Source organism: Lasioglossum baleicum, chromosome 14 (assembly GCF_051020765.1).
Source record: "Lasioglossum baleicum chromosome 14, iyLasBale1, whole genome shotgun sequence".
Taxonomy (NCBI): domain Eukaryota; kingdom Metazoa; phylum Arthropoda; class Insecta; order Hymenoptera; family Halictidae; genus Lasioglossum; species Lasioglossum baleicum.
In genome coordinates this window covers 4075827-4093976 of record NC_134942.1, presented here as the reverse complement: position 1 = coordinate 4093976, position 18150 = coordinate 4075827, and the positions used below count along the sequence as shown (strand labels likewise).

Genomic DNA, 18150 nt, shown 5'->3' with positions numbered 1-18150 from the left:
ACGTCATTCGGTCCCACACCCGGCGCAGAGATTTTTTCAACGACTCGAAAGTTTTATGGGGCTGAGCACAGGCCCTGGCCTCCAAAATCGACCAAACGCTGGAGTTCATAGAGTTGAGATCCGGTGAGTACGGCGGATGTTTTGGCAACTCGAAAAAATCCTTCTGACAATCATCATTTTAGTCAAAAAAGAACCTATTCCCAAAATTTCATCCAATTCTGAGCACGGACGTAAACGGAAACACAGCACAGCCTTGATCTAAGAAAACGGAAACCGTACGATCTACGAAAAACGAATATCCCCTCCACTGCTTGGCCAAGAAACTTCTTTAGTTTTCATTATTCTTTTCTGGGACTTTCACCCATTTATTTGTGGTATTTTTCTAATCAAAATGTTTCATTTACATAATAAATACTACACAATAACACATGATTACAAAATGATCGGAAGGTGAAGAAGTTAGAAAGAATGAGATCTACGACAATTGTGATCAACAATTTTTAACTTCCAACAGAACAATCTGTAATGAAAAAAGCCCAGCTTTTTGCAACAGCTGTAACACAAGAATATCAATAACACATTTTCGTGAAATGTAACGAAGATAGAAGGAAACGCAATATCTCACAGAATCTTTCGTCGACCCCATTTCCTCGAGACATAAATCATTGTTGTAGGGAGGCAAAAATCCTAAACAGCTTGTAATCAAGAAACCACACCGCTAAAAACACGGGACGTTCCTAATGGCCGAAAACAGTTGCCTTTAAATGTGTGAAGAAGAAAACACATTAAGCAATTTTGCTTTTGCATTTGTTCTTTAGTCACTGCCCGTCATTTAAGATATAATTAAGTCTGACGTAGTCTTTTCGTTCTTGTTGAGAATAGTGTGTGACTCGACTGCTCAATTATTCTAAAATATATGTATAACACACTGTAGTTATAGAAAATACAATGATACTCTGATATTTTTAAATTTGTCTTAATTTATCTGTAGGTATGAAAATAAAATAATATGTACAATTGATAAACGATTGAAATGAAAATAGAAAAGTTAGGTGTGGGTTTCACCTAACTACGTGCAAATTCGTAACAATTCTAGAAAACCACCCTAAAAAGTAGAAAATGCTACATTTGTATTTAGTCACAAAAATATCCTTTAATTAATAATAATTTTAAAACATCGATAAAAACATAAATTAAATATTACCACCTCAATCAAGGGAGATTTTAATTTTTTTTTTAATTTTCTAAATGGACATTTTATTGTCTTGTTCCTCTAGAATTTTCCATTGCAAATTAACAAAAGGTTGTTGTATAATTCCTATTGTAGTTCGTACGTTCATCTGCGACGCACTTAATTATTATTAGATTTGTTTTTGAGCTGCTAAATGGGTTGCATGCTATCTCCAATTGCATTTGTAGAACCGCGTGCCTAGTTTATATCTACTTCATTCAATCTTCCATAGTTTCAACATTAACAGAAATTGTGCAGAATCAAATATTTCATAAAATCGTGTTTCACGAAGCAGAAATTTCTTTGTAGTACTTTGTACACGGCGACGGTGACGTTAAACTGGTGGGTTTTTGGTGGGAGAAAGTACCGTTTGATTTGCCGGGGATGGAAAATGTCCTGGTAAACGAAGGAAATTAATCACTGGTAACGGCGTCGTATCGATTCAACGACAAATTCCGCGTTAATTGAACACCGCGGCGCGATATCGACGCGAACGAACTGAACGTGTGACGATTAAGAACAGCAATTACCGGTAAGAATTTATCAATTTCCGACAGATAGGTAGACATTTAATAAACCACCATCAAGCATCGTCACTCTCGACGTTGCCGGCGGTGACGCAGCGTTATAAATGTCAAAATCGACTTTTAAAAGCCCCCGATCCATCCAGCGTTATGTATTCTCGTCCGGACCAGTCCGGTCGGCCAGTGCTCGTCAGGATTTTTCCATTTATATTCGCATTTCATAAACTCTATCAATAATATTTATCCGACGATGAATGAACTCGACCGGCAACCACGGAAAAAGCGAAAACAGCTTTGAAGAATACGAGACACTCGGGTACAAGCGTACACACACGGCTCTGCTCGCTGTGACAACGACAATACGTCGATTTATTGTCGCTTTCAACCGAGGAACTGGAACCAGTAATTCTGTGTGCTTGATCAACAATATTTGAACAGAATGTTTACAAACACATGGCCACCATTTTCTAGCTTATATAAATGTCCTGTCCAGATTTACGGACATTACAGATTCATAGAAATTGTAACAATCGGAAGCCAATTATTGGGTTGGCAAGAAAGTAATTTCGGTATTTTAAGGTGAAATAAAAAACCGAATTTCTTTATTCAGGCGATGAACTTCAATCAATCAAATAATTTCTTATTTGCTTGAATAAAAAAGTTAGGCTATCTCTCTCTTTTTTACCTTGAAAAATACCGAAATTACTTTCTTGCCAACTCAATATAAATTTAATGTTCTCAATGAAATATAATTAAATACGCTGCAATTCAGGAAATCTGTACGAGACAAAGAATTGAAAAACTATATAGCTGCCTTTATACAGAATAGAAGCAAACGCATAAAATTACCATATCAATTCTGATTGCATTATTTAAATAAATTATGTAGTTTTCTAAGGTGTTCTATTATTCGACTCTCCATCTGGAACTTCAGGATCAAGAAAAAGATTTATTCCCTTAATCTCTAGTTCCTAAGATATTGAAAGAAATATAGGTTCGACTCGTAGCTCTAGGGGTTGTTTTCACCCCTTCAACTCCAAGATCGCCGATAAAACGAGGTACAATATTTTCCAAAGATTAGAATACAGTGAAAACATTTTTCCAAGAGTTATTTCCCATGTAAATTTTCTCCGCCCCGCTTTGAATATTACAAAGCGGGAATCATGTTGACTTTACTTTTTGCTTTAATAATGTTCCATCAACTCTTCAAAATCATATTGTAGTTTTCAGGGATTTTCTCGGAAAAGAAAGGCTCGCGTAAATTATCGGAAATTTCTAGTATATTGTGCATGTTTTTCACAAAACAAATTTTTTATCGAGGAAAACCGTAGCTCTGCAAAAGAGAATGAACATGGGCCAATAAAAGAAAAAGGTTTTTTGTGTCTAGAAACGTGTACGCGCTAACGTGGTAAAAATTTCAGAAAATTTATCCAAGTTTTAATATTCTAAAAATGTTACACTAAAGTTGCAATATTTTTTGCGATTTTCTCCCCCTTGCGTAAAAGGGGTTGAAAAAACTCGAATAAAGCAATGTTCTAGATTAACTAGCTTCGTTTGCCTGCAAAGAAAGCGAAAAAAGAGTCGGCATTTTAAGGGTCGTTCACAAGAAAAAAAATTCCCCGTTAATTTAGCGTGTCCGGCGTATCACGCACGCAGCTCGAAGCGATTCCAGCATTTCGCTGTCTACACGCCTCGTTATTTACCCTCTTCGAATCCTCATGAATTTATCGAATCGCTCCGGTAGCCAACGTGCTTCGAATTTCCCCCCCGGCCATCGCGAGCCGTCATTTCGCGTTATTCAACCAGCCCCGGCACAACGGTTGCCTATTCTCGCTCCGCTATTTTTTGTTTTTTAAGGTGGCGGATTTTAATGCGTGTCTGGGACAGTGTTGGGCATCAATCGATTAAAATTTTAATCATGATTGATTGATTAATGTATGCGATTAAAAGAAGAAATCGTCGAATAATCGGCGATTGATTCAATCGTTTGATGAAGTTAATCGTCAATCGTTGATAAAATGAAGAAATCGGCAATTGATTCAATCGATTGATGAAGTTAATCGTCAATCGTTGATGAAATGAAGAAATCGTCGAATAAATCGGCGATTGATTCAATCGATTGATGAAGTTAATCGTCGATCCTTGATTAAATGAAGAAATCGTCGAATAAATCGGCGATTGATTCAATCGTTTGATGAAGTTAATCGTCAATCGTTGATAAAATGAAGAAATCGGCAATTGATTCAATCGATTGATGAAGTTAATCGTCAATCGTTGATAAAATGAAGAAATCGTCGAATAAATCGGCGATTGATTCAATCGATTGATGAAGTTAATCGTCAACCGTTGATTAAATGAAGAAATCGTCGAATAAATCGGCGATTGATTCAATCGATTGATTTAATCGTCAATCGTTGATTAAAAAAAGGAATCATCGAAAAAAAACATAAAAGCACGTAAACAGAATTTGTATTATGGACCAAATGACAATACACTTAAACTCAGTTTACATTTTTTTCAGTATTCATACAGTTCTGATTACGTATTTCATTTCTAAATTTCAGCAATAATCATTAATGAATTATCCGATTGACGATTAATAAGTATTTAATCGTTGACCGCAATTTTTTAACGCCTAAACTAGGAGATTAATTGTTAGTTGCGATTAACGATTGAAGTAGAAATTTAGTCGTCAATCGTTGATTAATTTTTTGCCCAACACTGATCTGGGATGCGCCATTTTATCGCGTGCCGCAGTTGACTTAATGCATTAGGCAAGGGCAGACGAGAGGAACCGGGCTCGTTGCTCTTGCGACAACCCGGCAAATGGCGGATTACACCGCGGCATTGTAATTGCAAATGGCGGCAGAATCGGCTCCTCCGATGCCCAGAGAGAGAGGATTCGCGACGAAATTTTATACGAACTCTCTCCGGGACGAATCATGGAAACCGGAGAAAGGCCGACTTATTCAGGCGTGACCTTCGGTTGCTATGCTTGAATAATCGAAGCAATATTCCGGTGTTGGAACTCCTTCAACGGTTTCGGTGAAGACCTGCATTGTTCCTTTTGAATATATTTTCGCCAAGGGAAGATTTCGACGCTCTTTTCCGCGCGGAAAATATTTCTGACTCCGTTTCTGACCCTATACGAGTGAATTCGTCTTGGTATATGCACTTTCATATGATATAAAAGAGTACATAGTGTCCAATTTAAAAATTTGAAGGTCACCTTGGTTCTAAAAAAATTACAGGCACCATTACATTGTTTGCAGAAGCAGTATAACTTTCGTCCGAATCACAGCAGGTTTGAACACCCTGTATTCTTCTGTTTAACACTAAACCTACCGAGCACTGAAAGCGATTAGAATGTTTCAGCTTACAAAAATGAGAAAGCTCTATCTGTTTGAATCCTGTGCAGTTTTTATTACAACATGTATTTGGTTTAGTAGGTTGGCAACTAAGTTCGCGACCTCCTCATTTTCTCAAACAAAGCCATTCGTATACATATACTTTTTCAGCACGAGTATTTTCTATCAAATTAATCACAAAATTCAGAGCTTTCCAATGATATACAGTTCAAAAGGAATGGTTACTGAATGAACTTATAATGATACAATGAAAGAATTACGAAACAAAAGGTCGCGAATTTCGATGCCCACCTAATACTTTGACAAAGAAAATCGAATCAATTTCCATGCAAGCAACTTCATAATTTCAATAATTGTAAGATGAAAGATATCAAACTGGTCATTTTGACCGGCAGTTAAATATTAGATAATTACATTCGTTCGTACCCGATGCGAAAATGAAATTCAATGGTTAAATTTTAAAGAATACAGCTTTATTAATCAATTATATATAATATTTTTGTTACACTCCGCCGTGCAGTTTGCGACATCTACGAAAATCTGGCACGAACGTATGCAATCATCTGACATTTGCAAAAATGTGGCGACATTTATGGTTATTTTCATAGTTTCGGAAATGATTGAATGTCCAAGGATAAGGTTAAGGGTAGGGAAGGGGTGTAAACATGTTCACCGACAGCGCTGCAAGTGAAAACATGTTGGATTAAAGGGTCGACGTCTTCCAGCGTGCAGGCAATTTCGCGTGAAAATTGAGGTGGCCGTGCACATTCGCGGGGGCTGCTGGGTACGTTTATCAATTACATACCTTGAAGCACAGTTGGGTCAGGTTGACGAAACGTTTATTCGGGTTGAGCTGCACATTCGGGTTCCCGAGACACCTGCGCCGCGTGAATAATACAGAAGGTCGTTTAGAGTGTTTAGACACACGCCTGTCGCGTAAAGTGTTCCGAACAATCTGACATGTCTCTGAATTTCGCGACAATGGTCGTTGAGCGTTCAAAGTACGTAATCCGATACCAGAAACTATGGGCCATCTGTCTGTTTCGCTTCATTTATAATTAGTAGACACAGGATTTTTGTACAAAATTTTCTACATCCAAGTTCTTTAACAATTTCAGAAATAATAATTAAATAATACTTTTTTAATTAGACAGATGTGTCTGACCAGCACGGAGGATTTCTACTTACTCGTAAGTGGTACGTGCACGTTTTAGTCAGACACATCCGAAAAAGTACTTGAATTCGACTTATTACCACGTTTATATTAACTTGCCGTGTTGTTGTATCCGTCAAATCTTGTAATCGAATTTTAAACCTCTTTCCATAGTCCAATCTTGCTGAAATTTTGTATACACGCTTAAAATATAAAAATGCTTATATTAAAATGCACTAAAAAGGTGAAAATCATTTTTTCCCTGGTTCTCCATAAAATACCGAATCCAGTTAAATGATTAATAATATTTTTCCAAAAAATTTTATGCAATTAATCCAAAATTTCTTCTGTTATAAAATTAGTGTCGGAATAGATAGAAAAATATAATATTTTAAATAAAATCATGACATTAGTGACTAGATAGATAAAAGCGTGGAGCGACCACGAAGATTACGTTAATATAGTTTAGCGCTCCACGCTTTTATAATAATAATAATAAATAATAATAAATTATAGTCACTAATATCATGATTCTATTTAAATTTATATTTTTCTATCTGTTCCGACGCTAATTTTATAACAGAAGAAATGTTGAACTAATTGCTTAAAATTTTGGGGGAAAATATTATTAATCATTTAACTGGATCCGGCATTTTATGGAAAACCAGGAAAAAAATTATTTTCTCTTTTCTAGTACATTTTAATATAAGCATGGCTTTTAAGAAGTTTCTTAATATATTTCTTATGACAACTACTTTGAAAGTTAAATTAATATTAATAAATAATTTGTTCAGTTCGTTGCACGATGGTTCACAAGGCGAGTCACGCAATGTTTTCTCGAAAAATATATTCTTTTCATCGCAAGTGGGCGTTATTTATGACCCAGCCGAGGGTGAAGATGTGAGGGAACAAGTAGAATGAGGCAGCGTATAATCAGACGCGTTTCTCAATCTCTTCATGCCCGCCCATAAATTTTCAGTACTTATCGTACCGAAAAAACTATTTCCAAGTGAAACCCAATGAATTATTTAAAATTCAAAAATTGTTTCTAAAGGACTACTTACGGTCAAAATAAATTGAAAATATTTAATTCAATTGTGTGTGTGTGCTGTAAATGTTCTCTACTATTTTACAAACTTGCAGTATACAGGGTGTCTCAAAATTAGGTCCGGAGCCGAAAATGGGAGGTTCCTGAGATCATTTCAAGCGACATTTTCCTTTGAAAAAATGTCGTCCGCGGCTTCGTTAACGAGTTATTAACGAAAAACACGGACCAATCAGAGCGCGAGCTAGACGCGTGCAGCCCGGCGCGCCGGCAGCCGAGTGTCGGTGGCACGCCGCGATGTCGTAACGAACAAAAGTTTCTCGATGATGTGAATCCTCGCCAATTTCGACAAGCTTTGGATATGTTGTCAATACCATGATTCTGAACAACATTTCCCTTTACAGTTTCTGTCGATCGGCTTTAGTTTACGACATTATTGTAAAAATTTGTAATTGTAAATCGATCGATGTACTATTTCCTATCCGATTTCGATAATATTTGGATATGTTGTCAAGACCATGATTCTGAACAACATTTCCCTTGACGGTTTCTGTCGATCGGCTTTAGTTTACGATATTATTGTAAAAATTTGTAATTGTAAATCGATCGATGTACTATTTCCTATCCGATTTCGATAATATTTGGATATGTTGTCAAGACCATGATTCTGAACAACATTTCCCTTGACGGTTTTTGTCGGTCGGCTTTAGTTTACGATATTATTGTAAAAATTTGTAATTGTAAATTGATCGATGTACATACTATCTCCTCGCCGATGTCGATGAGCTTCATTTCAAAGGAAAAAGATATTTAAAACATCGAATTTATAACATATTTCAAAGTCATCGAAATCGGTGAGGACCCACATCATCGGCAACTTTACCCGAACGATAGAAGAAGCACAAACTTATTGCATTAAAAACTCACTTATTCAGCCGTAAATCCATTTGACTACCACATATAACCATCACACTTTTACATAATTGTTGAACTCGTAGCACACTTTTATAACTCGTATCGATATCGAACGAAATTACTTACTCCGACGCGGAAAGAGTTCGATGCTCTTCGCGATGCCGCGCGAAACTGTGCTCTCCCAGCGTACAATGTATTCGATGAAGGCGTCGTTTAAAACAAATGAAATCGTTCCCAAGGAGATATTGATTTTTCGAGAATCATATGGCATTGATTTTTCGAGAATCATATGATTCTCGAAAACACCGATTCGAAGATTATGTAAAAGTGTGGTGGTTGTATGTGGTAGTCAAATGGATTTACGGCTGAATAAGTGAGTTTTTAATTCAATAAGTTTGTGCTTCTTCTATCGTTCGGGTAAAGTTGCCGATGATGTGGGTCCTCATACCGATTTCGATGACTTTGAAATATGTTATAAATTCGATGTTTTAAATATCTTTTTCCTTTGAAATAAAGCTCATCGAAATCGGCGAGGAGATAGTATGTACATCGATCAATTTACAATTACAAATTTTTACAATAATATCGTAAACTAAAGCCGACCGACGAAAACCGTCAAGGGAAATGTTGTTCAGAATCATGGTCTTGACTACATATCCAAAGCTTATCGAAATCGGACAGGAAATAGTACATCGATCGATTTACGATTACAAATTTTTGCAATAATATCGTAAACTAAAGCCGATCGTCAGAAACTGTAAAGGGAAATGTTGTTCAGAATCATGGTATTGACAACATATCCAAAGATTATCGAAATCGGATAGGAAATAGTACATCGATCGATTTACAATTACAAATTTTTACAATAATATCGTAAACTAAAGCCGATCGACAGAAACTGTAAAGGGAAATGTTGTTCAGAATCATGGTATTGACAACATATCCAAAGCTTATCGAAATTGGCGAGGATTCACATCATCGAGAAACTTTTGTTCGTTACGACATCGCGGCGTGCCACCGACACTCGGCTGCCGGCGCGCCGGGCTGCACGCGTCTAGCTCGCGCTCTGATTGGTCCGTGTTTTTCGTTAATAACTCGTTAACGAAGCCGCGGACGACATTTTTTCAAAGGAAAATGTCGCTTGAAATGATCCCAGGAACCTCCCATTTTCGGCTCCGGACCTAATTTTGAGACACCCTGTAGAACAAAAATTACTGAAGAAAATTTACACATGTCAAAAATTTATAAAAATTCGCAATATCAACAATTACCGAAGAAAATACAATTTTAATATACGTAACAAATTCTCAAATATAATTTTCATGGTTTCTGCTAACTTTATCACGAGTGAACATTCGATGATTACGTTCTTCTGATCGATGTCGCCGATACAATATCGCAATTGAACATTCATAAAAGTCGGGGCAGACTATCTATGTGTGCATACGCGAGAGGTGTGACCCAGAAATAAATTATATCTAGTCGCATCCCTTGCGCGAAGCAAACCACTTACAGGGGATGCGCCATTTATCTTTAAAACATAAAACTGCACCGCACAGACCGCCCCATGTTTTTCCGTGTACACGGAGATTGTCCCTCGAACATTCCCTTTGGAGCACAGACATTTATTTTAGAATTGTCAATGGAACGTACCTACGTAAATTGTTTCGCCCCTGCTGGTACTGAGGACTGTAACGCGTGACCAATAAGTCTCTGACAATTTCTGTTTCATAGAAATTCTAGACAATTTTACATTCTAGATTGACATTTTGTACGCGTAGGTACAGTTGCACACCTCGTAGGAATTTTATTCCATTTTATACATTTTATAAATGTACACAGAGTAACTTCAACGTTACGAATATACATGTTATAATTTTGCTGAGGATTTTTAAACGTTACAATCGATGCAGGCAACTTTGCATAAAAATCTGCAGTCCAATTATTATATTTAGCAACTTGTTTGACCATTTTATAAAGTTTTCTGAGGGATGTATACAGAGTAACTTCAACGTTACGAATATACACACGTTATAATTTTGCTGAGGATTTTTAAACGTTACAATCGATGCAGGCAACTTTGCATGAAAATCTGCAGTCTAGTTATTATATTTGGCAACTTGTTTGACCATTTCATACATTTTTCTGAGGGATGTATACAGAGTAACTTCAACGTTACGAATATACACACGTTATAATTTTGCTGAGGATTTTTAAACGTTACAATCGATGCAGGCAACTTTGCATGAAAATCTGCAGTCTAGTTATTATATTTGGCAACTTGTTTGACCATTTCATACATTTTTCTGAGGGATGTATACAGAGTAACTTCAACGTTACGAATATAGACACGTTATAATTTTGCTGAGGATTTTTAAACGTTACAATCGATGCAGGCAACTTCGCATGAAAATCTGCAGACTAGTTATTATATTTGGCAACTTGTTTGACCATTTCATACATTTTTCTGAGGGATGTATACAGAGTAACTTCAACGTTACGAATATACACACGTTATAATTTTGCTGAGGATTTTTAAACGTTACAATCGATGCAGGCAACTTTGCATGAAAATCTGCAGTCTAGTTATTATATTTGGCAACTTGTTTGACCATTTCATAAAGTTTTCTGGGAGATGTATACAGAGTAACTTTAACGATACGAATATACACATGCTATAATTTTGCTGAGGATTTTTAAACGTTACAATCGATGCAGGCAACTTTGCATGAAAATCTGCAGTCTAGTTATTATATTTGGCAACTTGTTTGACCATTTCATAAAGTTTTCTGGGAGATGTATACAGAGTAACTTTAACGATACGAATATACACATGCTATAATTTTGCTGAGGATTTTTAAACGTTACAATCGATGCAGGCAACTTTGCATGAAAATCTGCAGTCTAGTTATTATATTTGGCAACTTGTTTGACCATTTCATAAAGTTTTCTGGGAGATGTATACAGAGTAACTTTAACGATACGAATATACACATGCTATAATTTTGCTGAGGATTTTTAAACGTTACAATCGATGCAGGCAACTTTGCATGAAAATCTGCAGTCTGGTTATTATATTTGGCAACTTGTTTGACTACACGTGCACGTAACATCCGCAGTCTAGAGATAAATTCCCATGTGGAATTCTATCTCGTGAGTGAATTAATTGAGGATAGGGATTTAAGTTTCGGAGGTTACGAAACTAGCAGCCTAACGGAAAATGATGGGAGGCTTAATCAAAGTTTCATGGAAATTACCGGTTCAAGAGTATCGATATATCGACGAATACCGGAGGTGCCTGAGGAACCAGAATGTTAGGGGATTTGATGGTATCAGGGTAAGTAGCGATTATGGATAATTAGGTGGATTTTCGATAGGGTTTATTGCTACAACAGAAACCGAGAAAATCGGCTGAAATTGTGTCCGGCCATCATTTCGCAAAACGATAACCAATAAAAAAAAGATATACTTGAATTTATAATATTGAATCTAGTTGATCTATTAATATCATTAATACAACATAAAGGTCGTAGCTTATTTATAAAAATGTAAGTTTACTGAAACAGAAGTAATTACGATATCTGCTGTACCGACTCCTATCAATTATTTATTAGATAATTAAACGTCCAAGGGTTAATAGGAGAAAGTAATCAATCACACGGAGAAACGAACAGTAATAACTTCTCCATCCGGTCGGTAATAGAGAACTTCTCGCGATAAGGGTTGCAGACATCCATCTTTCAGCAAAACAAACATCGCAGCCTCCCTTTTGTTCCAATAAACATCCCTCATGCGGGTAGAGGAGAGATTGGAAAACGTCGAAGCATAACTGGATCCCCCGTATCACATTTCAATCTTTGTTTCGAGGCCTGAATAGTTTCAAGGATCGACAAGGCTTTATCCCGGGCGCATACTCTTCTGTTCGCGATGTCCTTTCACGACGCAAAGTGGATGCCGCTGAAACAGAGACCCGCCACTTCGACCGGAATTGATATACGAGTCCCGTTTAAACTCGCCGTTGATTTCGCAGGGGGTTTAACAGGTCGCCGGACAATGAGTATTCAAATTGCGGAGAATTTCTAAAATTTACGAATTTCCAAAAGATATTACAATATACAGGCTGTCCCAAAAACGTCGGAAAAACTTGGGGGTGGTTCCAGAGGTCATTTAAAGTAACTTTTTTTGAAAAAGTTACTTCAAATGATCAATAATTATCACTTTCAAGGTTTCCCGATATTTTTCGTCCACCCTGTATATTCCAGTTTACAACATATAGCTATATTTTCGCTTGAATATAATCGCTTTGGTGAGTTTTATCAAAAATGCTAGTCTGCATTTTTCTACAAATAAATTTGATGAAACTATAAACTACATATTCCATTCCTAATATTCATGCGAAAATTAGCGCGAATACGGGCGAATATCATTAGTATTTCCTGCAACAAACTTAAAAAATAAATTTCTCGATACTTCCTTGAGGAACATTATTTAAACATTTCCGAGAAATTGTTTTATATTTTTTTTCATATCTTCCTAATGCTTCTGAACACGGCTATTATAATTAGAAATCAATATTAACGTTCTAAACAATACATAATAGGTGAAAAGGATGTCCTTTATATCGATGTACTTGTCATACTGCTACTTTCAACCTATGCCACACTTAACAATAATTGATTTGAGAGGTAAAATTGTCGATTTTAGCTTCTACAGACATATGTGTTGATGTATGAAACAGTATTAAATGCCTACTCTTCATGTTTGGTTTTTTGACTTTTGCACTCCTAAATTAGCAGTTTGGACCACTGTGCGTTGCGCCGAAAACATTATTCCAAGTTTGTTCAAACAATTTACGATCGATAAGAATCCCTCCTTTACTAATCGATCCGTTTGTCAAGCCCCTTCGTGTTCTTCTCCATTCGACGGACACCCATTGCGTCGCAGCCATCGAGCTTTACCAGTGAATATTTACCGTAGAACACGTCTTAAGGGATGAGGACCGAGCAGCGTTAACGAGATTTACTATTAAATCGCGCAAGCATTCCGTGTCTCGGGCATCCGTTGCAAATGCACGGCCCCGTTTTCCTCGTTCTCTATTCACTGGTTTGCTTGTTTTCCTTTTTTTTCACCTTCCCCCTCTCTCTCTCTTTCTTTCTTCCCGTCAGTGTCCGTGCGCTCGGACCTCTCTCTCTCTCCTCGGAGCAACGAAATTTTTCTGTCCAGGGCGGAGGAAACAATGGAAAGAGTGCTGTGCTCTCCGTGAGAATTGGAGCACGACATTCGCGAACGAGTGTGCTTTCTCACGGGAATAGGAGCCGCGCTGTGGTCTTTACCCAAAGTGCAAGTGTACCATAGATCATTGCCGGCGCGCTGTGGCGTAGAGGATGCTGGAGTGATCATTCGAAGCCCCGCCCCCCAGTGTCGCGGGAGGGCGACTATCAATCGAATACACTTTTGTTTCGATTTCCTCAGGCACACCGATCCCCGATTCCGTTACACGTGCTACAGAATCATGGAACGTTTCTTCATTTGTTCTGCTCCTCGAGCCAAATTGATCTACAAATCCACCATTTTGTAAACCTATGCAGTCTAGTCTCTTGTACCACGACATTCTAACTGCCTGGTTTCGATGTGATTATTCATTACATCGTTGTTATATTAAATTTATTTTAGAAAACTCTGCTGTATAATCGCAGAACTCAAGATCAAAGAATAGCATCTATACAGGATGTCCCAAAAATGTTGCACTTGAGCAGGGTGATTCCCGGGGTGATTTGAAGTAACTTGTTCCTTTGCGAAAATCGTCTCAACTGCTCCGTTCAGGAGTTATTAACGAAAAACACTGACCAATCAGGGCACGTCTACGTCACGCTCAGCGGGGCCTGTCTTAGCCACGCCCTGATTGGACCGTGTTTTTCGTTAATAACTTCTCAACGAAGCCGCGCAGAACATTTTCGCAAAGAGAAAAGTTACTTCAAATCACCTCGGGAATCACCCTCTTCGAGGAAGTACATTTCTGGGGTACCCTGTATAAATTCTTCGATCTTGTTAAGGATTTGGAAACTTCTCCCGGTTCTCTTGGACCAAAAATCAAATTTCACACTGTGAAAGACAGCAAAACTCCATCAATAGCTCTGGCGTATACCACGTCGAAACCGTAATTCCGATCAGAGCCTCTATAAATAAAACAGACAGTGCAATTAAAAGTTGGTGAACAGATAGCGAGGTTGATTCCCGATAAATCGGAAAGTTTTACAACGGGGTTACAACTTCTGTCCGCGAAAGGTGGGTACGAAGGTGTCACGTTGGATGCTCACGTGAGACACAGGGGTTCGGGTTTCTGAAATAAAAGCTCGGCTTGTTACACAGCCCGCGGCGATGCTAATTAATCGAGTTCCATCGCGACCGGTTTCGCGGTTCGTGCCAGACTGAAAACCTCCTCGACGAAGGCTTTGTTTGTTCGATGATGGATCGGTCCGGGAACTGTCGTCACAGCCGTGCCGGTGAAATCGGTGCACGAGCGCCAACACCGATCGATTCGCGTTAATGGACGGAATTGAGCGAATTGCTTCTAATGTCATCGAATCAACCCTCGACGCGACGGTCTGACCGAGAGAATATTGGAACAATCCTGCAAATTCCCATCCACGCGGGTTCGGCACTCGTTGACACGTGTGCAGACGTGAAATTGCAACTCGGATGGTCTGAGGTTGTCACCGACGTAATATTACGTTCTGCTGCGAGCTGGCATCGGTGCTCATCGGTATACGATTTCTTGTTGTTTTTACTGGCCAGTGTTACGGTTTTGAACGAGCTGTCATTGATTGTAGCTGACGTAATATTACGTCTTGTTGTAACAACTGATTGTCATTGATGTAGAATTTCCTGCATTTACTGGCTAATGGAATGTTACGTTTTGGACAAGCTGTCATTGATTGTCTCTGACGTAATATTACGTCTTGCCGTAACAACTGATTGTCATTGATGTAGAATTTCCTGCATTTACTGGCTAATGGAATGTTACGGTTTTGGACGAGCGGTCATTGATTGTCTCTGACGTAATATTACGTCTTGTTGTAACAACTGATTGTCATTGATGTAGAATTTCCTGCATTTACTGGCTAATAGAATGTTACGGTTTTGGACGAGCGGTCATTGATTGTCTCTGACGTAATATTACGTCTTGTTGTAATAACTGATTGTCATTGATGTAGAATTTCCTGCATTTACTGGCTAATGAGATTTTACGGTTTTGAACGAGCTGTCATTGATTGTCTCTGACGTAATATTACGTCTTGTTGTAATAACTGATTGTCATTGATGTAGAATTTCCTGCATTTACTGGCTAATGAGATTTTACGTTTTTGGACGAGCGGTTATTGATTGTCTCTGACGTAATATTACGTCTTGTTGTAAGCTTTGGCAACGATGTAAGAGCATTTAGTATCTAGCATTAATACAAGTAGCTGCACGAGTTCGTTCAGCAATCAATTAACACATCGTTTGTACCGTCAAAGAATTTTGTCTATCGAACTGTAACGGAGTAATAAGACCGTAATAAATTATTGAATGTTCGACGAGATAGTAAAACGTCTGCGACTGACGGCCCGGAAATAAAGCGTTCCACCACCGTGACAATGGTGAACCGTGTGTAAAACGATCTAATGAAATGGTTATTTCAATATGACCGTAAATTTCTTTCGTTCCATAATCAAAGAGCTGCTGATTAATCGGGGAAATTTAAGACTGGCTCCCGTCATGCGAATTAAAATATTCCGTAAAATGAGCTGATAAAAATTCCGTGTCACCTCAAACGAATAATATTGATAAATTAATGAACAATATTGTAAAAAATGCAATCGATACAAAATGTTTTATTTGGCTATTCATTATTCGGCTCTAATGTTCTTAATAATCCGTTCGTCCAGCACAGAAAAATGTAGATCACCAGGACATTTCTCGACGACCGTGAAAGTTCAAGCGATTCAGGTATCGCGTGGAAATATTTTCCGATCAATCACTCCTGGCGTGCCTGCACAAAGACAACACCGACAATCGCTTTGTCGGTCTGCCAAACGACTCGGGGATACATTTCTCCTGAAACGGCAACAGAATGCGGTCTTTGATGTTTTCATTTTATGCTTCCATTCTAACCCCGTCGGGTTCGACGTTCTTTCTTCCCCCGATATATGTATGCGCAGCCAGAGGGAATTATGCTTTGCGTAACGGGAAGAATGGCAGACGTGAGGCGAACCGAGGGTTGCAGTTGCCAATGAACTCTGAAGTTTGAAACACGCCGCCGCGCCGTACCAGTGAAAACAAACGCGGAACGCGCCGCCGCTGGACCGCGGAACTTCCCGCAATTCTACACTTTTGTATGCGAATTGGATGGAATCGAGATTAAACGAATTATTCCTCCCCGATGTTCCTGAAAAAAAACCAAATGAAATTCGAATGAAACATACCCTCATATTTTGGGGTACTGATCAATGTTATCAACCTCTGTGCAGAAAAAAAGTTTGGTAACATTGATAAACACGCAACTGCCTAATGAACACGAGATGGAGTTGCTTGCTATTTCCATATTCTATTCAGCTCGTCGCGAATGCCGTTACACAGGGCAGGTCGCACCAGTGCTGCCAGATGGTTGTGAGATCGCAACCAGGTACTCTCCTACTTTTCCCCTTCCACTATCCTATTCCATCGCTTTAGGATTGAGTGGGGCAAATGGGAGACACGTTGCGCGTGCGCGATGGGGACGCAACGATGACAGATGAGATGACATGACATTTCGCAGGTTTTAGGTTATTGCCGCGTATCGTATCGTACTCGTGTACATATACGTACTTAATGAAATAAATCATATGGTTCGTTCTAAATAGACATTCTTTATTATAAATAAAATTAATTGTAACATGTGAGAGTTTCAGTCGTGAAGCGAAGTATGAATGCTTTCTTTTATATGTACAATTGAAAAAATTTTGGAATCTGTATGTATGTAGTACTGAGTTACATTCCAGTAAAATCAATAAATCATAATATATTTTAACACTGTTAACCCTCATACGCTTCTCAAAAATAGTTGCATAAAAGAGACTGGGATAATAAATTCACTCATTTTTCTTCTACACGATAAATTGACAAATTATGTTTTATTTGTAACGTTATATTTTAAAGAAATACAATAATTACATAGTATGTGAAATAAGTAAATGGGTGAATTTTACGCGGCAATAACCTAAAACCTGCGAAATGTCATGCCATTGTTGCGTCTCCATCGCGCACGCGCAACATCTCCCATTTGCCTCACTCAATCCCTGTCGCACACGCGCAACGTGTCACATATTAGGCCGTTATTAGACTAGGCCACTGGTGGGCAACTTGGTGGCGCAACTTGGTGGCGCCACCGAATTGAAGAGCTTTTATGAATCGGTAACTGGTGGTACCACCAAGCGTTCATTCCCGCTGTAGATGTAACGCTGTGTCGTGTTCTTATGTATTTTACGATAAATGTGGTGGTAATTTGAACGTCAATTGTTCATGTTTTCGCGATGCTGGTGGCGCAACTTGGTGGCTTTGTCTAATAGGCTACATTCAAATCAATACCCCGGCTGGTGGAGGCGCCACCAAATGTTGCCCGGCCGGTTGCCGATGCCGTCCACCAGATCGGCAACTATTTTTGGTGGCTCCACCAGTTACCGTAGTCTAATAGGTTACATTTGTTTCAATGCCCCACGACGTGCTGAGCCACTGGTGGCGCAACCGAGTTGCGCCACCAGTGGCCTAGTCTAATAACGGCCTTACTCTGGTCATCAGAGAGGGGGTACCTCATATCGGCGTGATTCCCCTCATCTGGCAGCACTGGGTCGCACTAATATTAGTGCCACCGATGAGAATATCTACCTCGTCTGTGT

At 38.5% G+C, this 18150-nt stretch overlaps 1 long non-coding RNA gene across 2 annotated transcripts in view; it reads right to left on the bottom strand.

Moving 5' to 3' along the window:
- Positions 1 to 18150, bottom strand: part of LOC143215912 (uncharacterized) — a 234547-nt gene that overhangs the window by 121136 nt on the left and 95261 nt on the right. The window lies entirely within an intron of this gene.